The sequence below is a fragment of the Macrobrachium nipponense genome, chromosome 47, assembly GCF_015104395.2.
Source record: "Macrobrachium nipponense isolate FS-2020 chromosome 47, ASM1510439v2, whole genome shotgun sequence".
NCBI classification, from domain to species: Eukaryota; Metazoa; Arthropoda; class Malacostraca; order Decapoda; family Palaemonidae; genus Macrobrachium; species Macrobrachium nipponense.
Window position 1 is genome coordinate 33,988,807 of NC_087222.1, and position 12,669 is coordinate 34,001,475.

The window sequence follows — 12,669 nt, forward strand, 5'->3', positions numbered from 1 at the left end:
CAAGAGATGGTGGATAACAGCCAGCCGTGAAGACGTAGAGACTGGACTGCTCGGTGGTACCGCTCGACGTGTGGCTGGGGCGAGAAGGTTGTGCCAAGGGGGAATCTCTCTCGGTTTCTCCTGCGAGAAGAGCCAGCAGGTCCGGATACCAAATGGCATGTGGCCATTTTGGGAGCCACCAGGATCATCCTGAGATTCGCGGTGACCAGTGCTCGACTGATCACCTTGCGAATCAGGCTGAACGGGGGAAAGGCATAGGCGAAGAGGTTGTCCCACGGGTGTTGAAGAGCGTCCTCTGCAGCTGCCCATGGGTCCGGCACGGCCGAGAAGAACACCTGGAGCTTCCTGTTGTGCCGGGTGGCGAACAGATCCACGACTAGGTCGCCCCATCACAGGTCGAAGAGCCTTTCCGCCACGTCCTTGGTGTAGAGACCATTCGGCCCGTCCCTATCACCATGATCCCGACGGCTGAGCGTTGTCTGCTACTACATTCCTCTTCCCTGGAATGTAGCGGTGCCGACAGCTCTATTGAGTGTGCCTCGGCCCACTCGTGCACCTGCCGAGTCAACTGGTACAACGGGAGAGACACTAGTCCCCCCTGTTTGTTGACGTAAGCCACCACCGTGTTGTCGCACATCAACACCACTGGAGTGGTCCCACCAAGCGGTCCTGGAACTCTTGGAGAGCGAGGAACGCTGCCTTGAGTACCAGTACATTGATGTGAAGCAGTGCTTGTCGTTCTCGTCCTACACTCCTGAAGTCAGCAACTCCTCCAGGTGTGCGCCCCATCCCTCCCGGTCGATGCGTCTGAGACAGCGCATGTCCGGGGGGGAGTGCGCAGGGGCATCCTCTTAAGAGGTTCCTGTCGTCCAGCCACCAGGCTAGGTCCTGCCACCTCCTGTGTCAGTGACACTGGAAAGCTTGGGGGATCCGTCGCCTGTGACCAACTCTCCTTTAGTCTCCCTGAAGAGACCGCAGGTGAAGACGCCCGTGAGGGACTAACTTCTCGAGTGACGACAGGTGTCCGATCACGACTTGCCATCGCTGAGCTGCCTGTTCCTGCCGAGACAGGAACTGGTTGGCTGCCTCCCTGAATCTGCTGATCCGCGAGTCTGCGGGGAAGATCGCCCTGCTACCGTGTCGATCAGCATACCCAGGTACTTCATCCTCTGCTTGGGCTCGAGATCGGACTTTTCGAAGTTCACAACGATCCCAGATCGCGACAGAACTCGAGCAGTCGATCCCTGTCCCGTAGCAACTGCGAGCGGGAGCTCGCCAGGACTAACCAATCGTCGAGATACCTCATCAGACGTATCCCGTGCGAATGGGCCCAAGCAGACACCAGAGTGAACACTCGACGTGAACACCTGTGGGGTGGGCGGTTGAGAGACCGAAGCAAAGTGCCCTGAACTGGTACACCGTCCCGTCGAGGATGAAGCGGAGGTACTTTCTGGAGGACTGATGAATGGGTATTTGGAAATACGCATCCTTCAAGTCCACTGAAAGCATGAAATCGTTTCTCCCTGATGGAGTCGAGCACTGAGCGTGCCGTCTCCATCGTGAACCGGGTCTGGCGAACAAACCGGTTCAGGGGATTGAGAGAGATCTATCACCGGGGCGCCAGCCTCCCGTAGACTTTTCCACCAGGAAGAGTCGACTGTAAAAGCCGGTGACTGATCCGTGACGATTTCTACAGCTCTCTTGCTCAGCATGGTCTTGATCTCCTGTCTCAGTGCTACGTCCTTCGATGACCCTGGAACGTACGACTGCTGTTGGACCGGGTTGGAGGTGAGGGGTGGCCGAGATTCGAAGGGTAATAGATATCCCTCCCGAAGGGACATCTACAATCCAGGTCTCGGCGCCGTAGCGCTGCCAAGTTGCCCAATGGCTGGCCAGGCACCCCCCCTCACCCCCCCACTTCCGGCAGCAGGTGAGGGGGAACGCCGTCCCTAGCGTTTCCCCCCCTTTCTTCTTGACTTCTTCCAGAGCCTCCACGGGAGGAGGAGGGCTGGGAGGAGGGCTGGTTACGGCCCCCCCTTGCCAGAAGTCGAAGAAGACAGAGTCATTCCCCGGGGCTTCGACGCAGCTACCGTCTTAGCCACCGAGGAAGCGCTAGCCGAGCTCTTAGACTTGGCCGCAGTCCCGAGGCTGCCCAGAAGCCTTCGAGACCGCCTGGTGAACCAGCCGGTCACTGTCGTCAGTGCGCCGTCTGTCCACCGCAGCGTCCACCATCTCTCCTGGGAAGAGAGACGTGGAACTCCGTAAAGGTCCGTTGCGAAGTCCCAACGCCGCTTCACGCCCAGCCGCCCTGGAAACCTCGCAGTAAGGACAGCGTCCCTTCGTCGGAGTACCAGGTTGGCAATAACCTCGGCAAAGTTCCTCTGGATCTCAGGAGTGACTGCGTCCTGCGGAGTCGGACCGTCCAGTCCCTCAAACAGGAGCACCTCCCGAGACCCTCCTCCCTCAAGGAGAGGAGCAGCGACCAGACCCCTCTCGGTCTCCTCCAACCACCTGTGCGTACGACTGGCTGGTTCCTGAGAACCGAGCCTGGTACGTACGACGACGTGGTGGGATCCTGAAGGGCGCACCCTTCACGATCACTCCTCAATTACCTCGCCCCTCCCGGTCCCGTAACCCGAGGAGGTTGAAGGCTATGGGAGAGGAAGACCTGACCGCTCCCTCCTCGCTCGCTGGCAGAACCAGCGGGCTTGGAAGACTGCAGTGGCGATCGCCAACCCGCTGGTGGCGATCGAGCTGAAGCAGACCTAGTCGAGCCGTCTCGCTGTGGGAGAACGGCTGGACCGAGAAACAGCGGCCCCGGGGTCCTCGTGTGTCAGAGGAGCTGGTGCTGGTCGCCGTACCTGATCGCTCTCTGTGAGAGTGACGGTCAGGCGACCGGCGAGCTCCACTGTACGGTGAGATGCAGGTGCGTATCCTCACGGTTGCGTCAGTTCGCTGGTACCAGCGTGGCTGGTCCGCCGCGAACGGGGGGACCTCTTCCAGCCTCAGCCCGTGGCCCGGTCATGGACCGTCACGTCTCGCCCGGGTAGCCAGCTGCTCGCCGCGAGAGCGAGAGCTGGTCTGGTGAGAGTCGCGTGAGTGGCTGTCACCAGTCTTCCGCTCCGTGCCGTGAACCTGACGCTGAGCGGACTCAGAGGTCTGGTTCCTGGCTGCACGGTCGCTGGTAGGCGACCGTACACTCGTACCTCTCGCGACGACGCGGCCGAGACGGACCCTGCTGCTGTGGCCGAACCACTGACAGCAGGTGAGGAAGTGCCGGTGTGTTAGCCGGCACTCCTCTGGTCCCCGTAGTCTTCTTCCTTGCGGAAGAAGAGACGGGTGCCATGCCCCCGAAGGAGCAGGTGGACCAGCGGAAGAACCCCCCGTCTCACCAGAGCGAGACGGGCCCTTAGAAGTTCCGAAGGAGACTTCTTAGGGGGGGGTGAGGCGACTTCTTCTTCTTCGGCGGGGGAGGCCTTAGAAGGAAGAAGAAGGGGAGGCGGCAGACGACGACGACGCGAGAAGACGACGACGACACCTTCCTCCTCTTCTTCTTCTTCTTCGTCAACCTTCTCAGGAACCGACGTCAGATCTGTCATCCAGGACGGAGCCGGGGCTGCTGTTGCCGAACAGCAACAGGGCCCGGACGCACCTGTCCGAACAGATCAGCATCGGGAGCAGCGGCGCCAGGAACAGGAACAACATCAGCAGGTGCAGGCATCACAGGAACGGCAGACGAGACAGCAGGAGCAGGTACAGGAACGGCAGCAGTGGTCCACGGCAGGTACGGGCAGACTGTGTAGGCGGTCCAGATGGGCGGACCAGCGGCCCAGACATCCAGGTACCGGTGGGAGGTCCAGGGGCGAGCTCTTCGGGCACACGAAGTCCAGGTCGCGGCAGCACGGCAAACCCAGGTGGCGGCATCACACTCCCCCAGCCCCCGTTACGGCGACGGCCTGGCCCTGCACCGATGTAGTGGGTGTCACAGAGACCGCGTGCTGGGTGTACACAGGTGAGGAGGTGAAGCGTAGCCGGGTGTTGTAAGGGTCGTGGTGGTGGTCGTGGCCGTTGCATGGGTGACCGCCACGGCCGCCAGCGAGATGGAAAGAGCAGCCCCTGGACACTCTGCACGCCCTGCAACCCCAACGATGCCCACACCTCGTCCGAGGTCATCCTTCGCGGCAACCGCACCTGAGGAGGCAAAGTCGGGTGATTAGGGGGATCCTCTACCCGCTCGCGCGAAGACGAACGGATAGAGGACCCAGAGTACAACTGGACGTCAGGGTATCTAGCGCCCTCCTCCACACTCGACAAGTCAGGAGAAGAGAAGGACCTAGACACCCCCCCCCGAAGGGGAAGGCGCGAGACATGGAAGTTGAGCGGGCGGCAGGAAAGAAGACGAAGTGTCCGTCACCAAAGGAGTCGCGGGAGAGCTTTCCGACGGACTCCTTTGACAGGCCTTCGCTTCTTCCTGCCCTCATACAAAGTCCACTGCGCCTCCCGACCAATCATTACAAACATCACAAGGCTCGGCTCGGGTGCATTGCGCGCCAGACACCGAGCACACAAAATATGAGGGTCTATCTCCGGGAAAGAGCGGAACTTCCCGCATTTACGCCCTTCGGTACCCGGGCATAGTCTCCGTGGGGTAGCGAGGCGAGGAGATTCCATTATTGATCAATTCAAAATTGAAGAAATAAGAGAGGAAATGATTGTACTTACAAATGTTCACACACAAACACAACCAAATACTCATGAAAGCAAACGACGAGAAGCGGGCAGAGAGCGTCGAACACACACGTCCACTCGCTGTGAGGCCGAAAGCAAAAGTGATTTGTTTACCTCCCAGTCGCAGCGCGCGCGCCTGTCGGACAAGCAGTTAACTACCGAACCCCTTGTTCGAAAGCTTACGACCTATCCAGCTGCGCTAGTACCTTCCTATTGTAAAAGGACCGAAGGTTTGTATGCCGTGTCGGAACAAAGATCGTGAAGATCTTTATCATTTGTTCAGATCTAATCCTCTGTGGCGGGAAGACAGCTGACAGCATACTCTTGTATCCTTTTATTGTGGGCACTGCTAGTTTGCCACATTTCTCAAATGCAGGAGAAACTCAGCGATTTGGTTCACAGAGGTCGTGGAGGAGGAAAATACCTTTCTTCCTACACCATCTCCTGAAGACAGCCCACTTCGACTGATAAACTGCTCGAGAGGAAGCTCTTCTCGCATTGGCAATAGCCTCTGCCACTGATCTTGAAAAACCTCTCGCTCTGGCCAACTTCTTGATAGTCTGAACGCAGTCAGACTCAGAGCGGAGAGGTTTCCGTGGTACCTCTCGAAGTGGGGCTGTTTTGAGAAGATCTACTCTCTCTGGCAGGGTTCTCGGGAAGTCTACCAGAAGAGACATGACCTCCGTGAACCAATCGCTTGAGGGCCAAAACGGGGGCGATCAGAGTCATTCTCGCTCCTGGCGACGCCGCAAACTTCCTTGTTACCTCTCCTAAGAGTTTTGAACGGGGGAAAGGCCGTACACATCCATCCCCGTCCAGTCCCATAGGATGGCATCTACCAGCTATTGCTTCCGGGTCGAGAACTGGAGAGCAATAAATTGGGGGAGCCTCTTCGTTTTCGAGGTTGCGAAGAGGTCGACTAGCGGCCGTCCCACAAACTTCCATAGCTCTTGACAAACTTCTAGATGTAAGGTCCATTCTGTGGGAAGCATCTGATGTCGACGGCTTAAAAGATCCGCTCGAACATTTTGAATTCCTGAAATGAACCTTGTCAGGATCACTATGTTTCGAGCTTTCGCCCATAGAAGGATGTCTCGCTATCACGAACAGTGATCGAGAGTGTGCTCCCCCCCCTGCTTTTTATGTAAGCGAGAGCCGTAGTGTTGTCCGAGTTGATCTGGACAACTCGGCCCACCAATCGTTCTTCGAAGAACTGAAGAGCAAAACCGAATAGCCTCCAATTCTTTTAAAGTTATGTGCCAGGACCTCTGTTCCCCTCGCCAGAGGCTGGACACTTCCTCCAATTCTTTTAAGTTTAGTGCCAGGACCTCTGTTCCCCTCTCCAGCCCAGGCCTGACCACTTCCTCCTTCCTAGGTGAGCTCCCCCAGCCCCCCATGGAGGCGTCTGAGAACAACACTAGGTCGGGGCTCAAAAGCTTGAGGGACATCCCTTCCGAGAGTTTGGTCGGATCTTGCCACCACTTCAGATGATCCTTGACCGTTTTTGAGATAATCAAAGTCGAGTCTAGATTCTTGTCTTTCCAGTTTTCTGCCATAAAAAACTGGAGTGGCCTGAGGTGCAACCTCCCAGGGAAACAAACTTCTCCAGCGAAGAAATGGTTCCCAGCAGACTCATCCATTCCTTCGCCGAGCATGTTTCTTCCCTAAGAAGGCTTACACTTTCTCTAAGCATCTCTGCTGACGTTCCTCTGATGGAAAAGCTTGAAAAGCCGCTGAATCCATCTGAATCCCCAGATACACGATGGACTGCGTGGGGATCAGATGGGACTTCTCGTAATTTACTATAAGGCCAGGGCCTTCGTCAGCTGTAATGTCGTCTGAAGGTCCTCCAGGCACCTTGACTTCGAAGGCGACTTGATTAGCCAGTCGTCCAGTAGAGCGAGACTCTTATCTTCGATAGGTGAAGCCATTTCGCCACATTCCGCATGAGGAAAGTAAAAACCATCTGGCGCCGTACTCAGACCGAAGCACAGAGCCCTGAACTGGAAGACCTGCCCTTTTAAGACGAACCTCAGGAACTTCCTTGATTGGGGATGGATCGGGACGTGGAAATAAGCGTCTTGAAGGTCCAATGACACCATCCAATCCCCTGGTCTCAAGGCCCCTAGCACAGACTGAGAAGTTTCCATCCTGAATTTTTCTTTCTTTACAAAAATGTTCAGTCTGCTGACGTCTAGGACAGGTCTCCATACCCCAGACTGCTTCGGAACCAGGAATAACCTGTTGTAGAAGCCTGGGGAATCCAGCATCAGGACTTCCTCTACGGCCTTCTTTTCCAACATTTGATCTAGAAGGTCGAGTAAGATCTGTTGCTTCTCTGACTGGTATGCGGGCGACAGGTCTATCGGCTTCGTGCTCAAAGGAGGCGCAGAGAGGAAAGGGATCTTGATCCTCTCTCGATCACATCTAGGGGTCCAGGTGTCCGCCCCTATCGTCCTCCATGCCTGAGCAAATAAGGTGAGTCTCGCACCTACAGGTGCCTGAAGGGCAGAAACGTCAATTTTCCCTTCTTGATAGAAGAGATTCTTACCTCTGAAGGACCCCTTCCTCTCGAAGAACCTCTAGAGGAAGGTGCTCCACGAAAGGGCTTAAATTTCTTCTTGGGTGCTGGAGCTGTTGAAGTACAAGCCTGAGAGTAGGTCGTCTGGAAGATTGAATCAAGAGGTCCCTTGTTGCTTTTTCTTGCAGTTTACCGACAGATCCTTAATCATGGACTGCGGAAATAGGTGCGTAGAGAAGGGGCTGCGAATAATACTCCGCTTTCTGAGCGGGAGAAACTGCTTTCGCCGTAAAGCTACAATAGAGAGCTCTCTTCTTTAGCAGACCTGTAGCAAAATGAGATGCTAACTCATCAGAGCCATCCCTTACTGCTCTATCCATACAAGCTAATACACTCGAAAGCTCTTTCCAGCGAAATCGAGTCTTGACTCCTCGATTGTACATCCAAAGCCCCGAGGCACCAATCTAAAAGTTAAACACCTCTAGCGTCTTAAATAACCCTTCTTGAGGTGATGATCAGTCTCCGTCATTGTCCAGGAAACCTTAGCCGATGACAAATAAGACCTCCTTGGAGCGTCCACCAAATTGGCGAAATCTCTTGAGAAGAAGACGGTGCTTTCAATCCTGCTTCTTCTCCTGTTTCGTACCAGATCCCAGCTCTCCCTTTCAGTCTAGATGGAGGAAGTGCAAACGAAGTCTTCCCTTTAACCTTCCTTGAATCCATCCAATCCTCCTGGACTCTCTTAAACGCTCTCTTCGCAGAGAGCGAAGTGGCCATCTTAACGAAGCCAGGGGCCTTCCTGCCTTCGATGAGGCAAAATTGTGAAGGTGGAGAGCAAGGAAGTTGGCGCTTGAAAATTATCTGGGAATAATTTCTTAAGTAAATCCGTCAACGTCTTATAGTCTGCCTACGCTGACTCATTTGGTTCGTCATCATCAGTAGGGCAGCGATCACTAGACGAATCCTTCTCTCGGTCATCAGCGCCCTTCAAAGATCGCGATGACTTCGACACTTTAACATGAGAAACATCCTGACGTTTCGGACTCAACTGTTGATCGTCCTGGAAAGCGTCCCGATATGCAAGGCGCCGTGCGTTCTGAGAAGCGTCCTTGCAGAGCGTCCTGATGTGTAGGACGCCTGTGCGTCCTGAAGAGCGTCATCTCGAGCGTCTTGCTGAGCGTCATGATGTTGTAGGACGCCGTGCGTCCTGAAGAGCGTCAGCTCGAGCGTCTTGCTGAGCGTCATGATGTGTAGGACGCCGTGTGTCCTGAACAGCGTCAGTTGGAGCGTCTTGGCGAGCGTTCCGCGCGTCTTGAAAAGCGTCTTCTCGAGCGTCCTGGTAAGCGCTTCGTTGCTTAAGACGCCGAGCGTGATCATCAACATGTAAAGCTTGAACTTCCGATATTGATCCTTGAGCGTTCTCGGCCTTTTGACAAAGACGCCGGCCGCTTGTGCGACAACTCACGTCTCTGTCAAATTTCGTCTCTCCTAGACGCCCTTTCATGAGGAACGTAATCACGTTCTCTAATGCGTCGGCTACTAGGAGGAGACTCAAAGGCCGAAAAACGCGGAGTAGGAGCCGGGGACTGCCTAGTTCTCTTAACAGGGGCAGCCACCTATCCTTCCTTCGATGACTAGTTTCTGCCTCCTTTCTCTCAAAAAGGAGGCTAACTGTCTCGCATTTCCCAAAGCATTTTCCTTGAAGGGGAAAGTTCTCGATCAGGAGAAGGACTCATCTGTGCGAGGAAGATTGGGCGAGGGGATGCCCTTTCCTTCAACTCAGGAACATGCTTAGAGCGACTTGGACGCTCAAAAGAGTCCTCCCCTGATGAAGTCTTGTTCCTTTTCTGTGGCGGAAAAGCTTCAAATCTTCAGGTGACGAATCTACGTAATGATCAGAAGGACGTGAAGCGTCCTCTTCTCTGAAACCTCTCTTAAGAAAGGGCGACAAGGGGCGACGGCCGCTTGTTGTTCGACACCTTGCGCCCCTGCCGCTCTCCCCCTGATGGTCTTCCGAGCGTCCCAACCTCGGCGAGGAGAGGAAGTCTCGGAAGAAGAGAAGCACTCTTTAAGTATTCGTGCCCGGTGCACGAACACCGGCAGCCTGAGATTCGTCCTCAGTTCTGCCAAAGGGACGTCAGACCGGTCATTAGATCCCGTAACCCTCCTTCGGCTTTCGGCTTGCCCTCTCCCTAAGGCCTGGGAGTCCGGCAGGGGCCTAGGCCTAGAGGCATTATGGGGACCGATCTGACCCCCCTTCCACTACACTAGATGCACTAACACTTTATCACAATTCACATTTGACTGTAGAGCAATCACTTTAGATTCCAAGGCGCGAATCGACTCCATGATCGTAAATAATACGCTTCCTTCTGCAGACACTTCCTGATTGTTCGGAGGCAATACAACAGGATCAGGTTGAATTACATCTACAGGAGGATTTAATGGAGATACAATTCTACCTTGACTTCTACTCACAGAAGCACTCCTAGAGGAAGACCTCCTGATTCTATCACGCTCAAGCTTTTTCACGTAAGAATCATATGCCTTCCATTCAATTTCAGTCAATTGCTCACACTCGATGCATCTATCATTCAACATACATACATGACTACGACATTTCGAGCACACTGAATGAGGGTCTACCGAAGCTTTCGGCAACCTCACCTTACATTCATGCACCTTACACACCCTGAAGCTAGCAGAGCTAGATCCAGACATCGTAATCAAAGAAAAGTCAAAGCCAAATCCAAATCAAATCCACTATCACGTATGCCAAGCCAACAAGCCAAATCAAAACCAAAAGTCAATCAGAATACTCAAGTTAGCACAAGAAGTTTCAAAATCCTAGGCGGAGGTCTGTAAAACAGTTGTTTACCGACCGGCGACAGAGAAAAATCTGAATAGAAAATGGGGGGAATGATTCCTGATATCCGCCTCCCAGCGGCGGGAATGGGTACTAACCACCTGGCCGCCCACTGCGTGTGCCGGGAGTTTTGAAAGAAATTCTGTCGGCGCCGGAGAATACAGCTATATATATATCTGACAGGTAAGTTTCATGAACAAAAAATATTTTTTTCAAAAATTCACCATAATTCTAAATATTGTCCTAGAGACTTCCAATTTCTTTCAAATTAAAGACAAATGATTGAATATTACTATACTGTAAGAGTATTAGCTTACAATTGCAGTTTTCGACCACATCTGACGAGTTAAAGTTGACCTAATGTCGAATTTTTTTTATATTATTTTTATATGCAATTATTTCGGAAAAAAAACAAAAAAATAAGAAAAGTCTACAACATTCAAAGATTTTTATTTTTCGGTTTTATTCTACATGAAATTGCCCTTCAAATATTTTTCGTTTTGATTCTACATGAAATTGCGCACATTTTCATCTATAAAACTCTATGAAATGCCTAATATGAAATGGGAGCAAATATTCGAGAATGGTACATACGTACGCATTTCGGAGATTTGTGGCGGAGAATCCGCGCGCGGAGGGAAGGAAAGATTTTTTAAAAATTCACCATAAATCTAATTTTGCTAGAAACTTCGAATTTGTTTCAAGATGAAGATAAATGACTGAATATTACTAGACTGTAAGAGTTTTAGCTTACAATTGCGATTTTCGACCATTTCGGTAGAGTCAAAGTTGACCGAACGTGGTTTTTTTTCTATTTATCGTGATTTATATGCAAATATTTCAAAAATGAGAAATGCTACAACCTTCAATTATTTATTGTTGTATTCTACATGAAATTGCGCACATTTTCATATATAAAACTTTATGTAACGGCTAATTTAAAATGGTGCAAACATTACCATAATCGCACGTATGATTTTTTCGGAAGAGTTACCGCGCGGACGTAAAGAAAATGTTATTTTTTTCATAAATTCACCATAAATCAAAATATTGTGCTAGAGACTTCCAATTTGTTGCAAAATGAAGGTAAATGCTTATATATTACTAGAATATAAGCATTTTAGCTTACAATTGCATTTTCAACCATTTCGGTAGAGTCAAAGTTGACCGAAGGTTGAAATTTTGGCAATTATCGTTATTTATATGAAAATATCTCAAAACTGATAAAAGCTACAACCATGGGTTGTTTTCAGTTGTATTGTGCATGAAATTGCGCACATTTCCATATATAAAACTTTATATAATGGCTAATTTTAAAATGGTGCAAACATTACCACAATCGTATGTATGATTTTTTTCGGAAGAGTTACCGCGCGGACGTAAGGAAAACGTTTTTTATTTTCATAAATTCACCATAAGTCAAAAATATGTGCTAGAGACTTCCAATTAGTTGCAAATTAAGGTAAATGATTGAATATTTACTAAAATATAAGAGTTTTAGCTTACAATTGCGTTTTTCGACCATTTCGGTAGAGTCAAAGTTGACCGAAGGTTGAAATTTTGGCAATTATCATTACAGTAAGTCCTCGGGTTACGCTGGTCTCGACTTACGATGTTTCGTGGTTACGAACGCGCCCCCATAAACTATAAAAAATAATATTTTGCGTCGTTCCGTCTTACGCGGTTTAGCGTCGTAAGCAACGTAAACAAACGCGAACTAGTTCCAGGCGCACGGCGGAAGAATACGCTTTGTGGGGGAGAGGAACGGCGTCGCTTCGCTACGCTCCAATTCCTCGCCCATACGCCATTTTGGTTGTTTCACTGCCTCTCTCTCCCTCGTGTTGTATCGTTTTTGTAACTTTTTGCTCTTTGTTATGGCTCCCAGCGCAAGGCGGACTCTTCTGATGGTAGTGCATCGAAGAAAAGAAAGGCCATCACCATGAAATTAAAGTGGACATTATAAAGCGATCTGAGAAGAAACGCCAACAAGCATTGGCCGCTCTCTTGGCTTAGCCGTTCGACCGTTGCTACCATTATCAAAGATAAAGAGCGCATCGTTGAACATGTGAAAGGATCTGCTATGAAAGCGACAGTGATAACTAAGCAGCGTAGTGGTCTAATAATTGAAATGGAAAGGTTATTGGTGCATCTCCAGCAAACTTCTGGAGGTTCTTTTTCTCTTCACTAACCTCCCCCAGTCTCTCCAGCACCGCAGCTTCCTCTCCAGTGTGCAAGCCAATCAAACTAATAAAGGTAAGGAATTGTTCTCTCGTTGTTATTGATAGGTATTTACATTAAATCATGTGGTATTTTTCAATGTTCCGACTTACGCTGAAAATCGTGTTACGATGCATCGTAAGAACGGATCAACGTCGTATCGAGGACCCCCTGTATTTATATGAAAATATCTCAAACTGATAAAAGCTACAATCATGAGTATTTTATTGTTGTATTCTACATAAAAATGCGCACATTTTCATATATAATACTTCATGTAACGGCTAATTTACAATGGTACAAAAATTATGTCAAAGTGACGAAATAATTTCCGAGA

At 50.9% G+C, this 12,669-nt stretch overlaps 1 protein-coding gene across 1 annotated transcript in view; it reads right to left on the reverse strand.

The window, feature by feature from the left end:
- Positions 1 to 12,669, reverse strand: part of LOC135204861 (cilia- and flagella-associated protein 43-like) — a 53,204-nt gene that overhangs the window by 14,638 nt on the left and 25,897 nt on the right. The window lies entirely within an intron of this gene.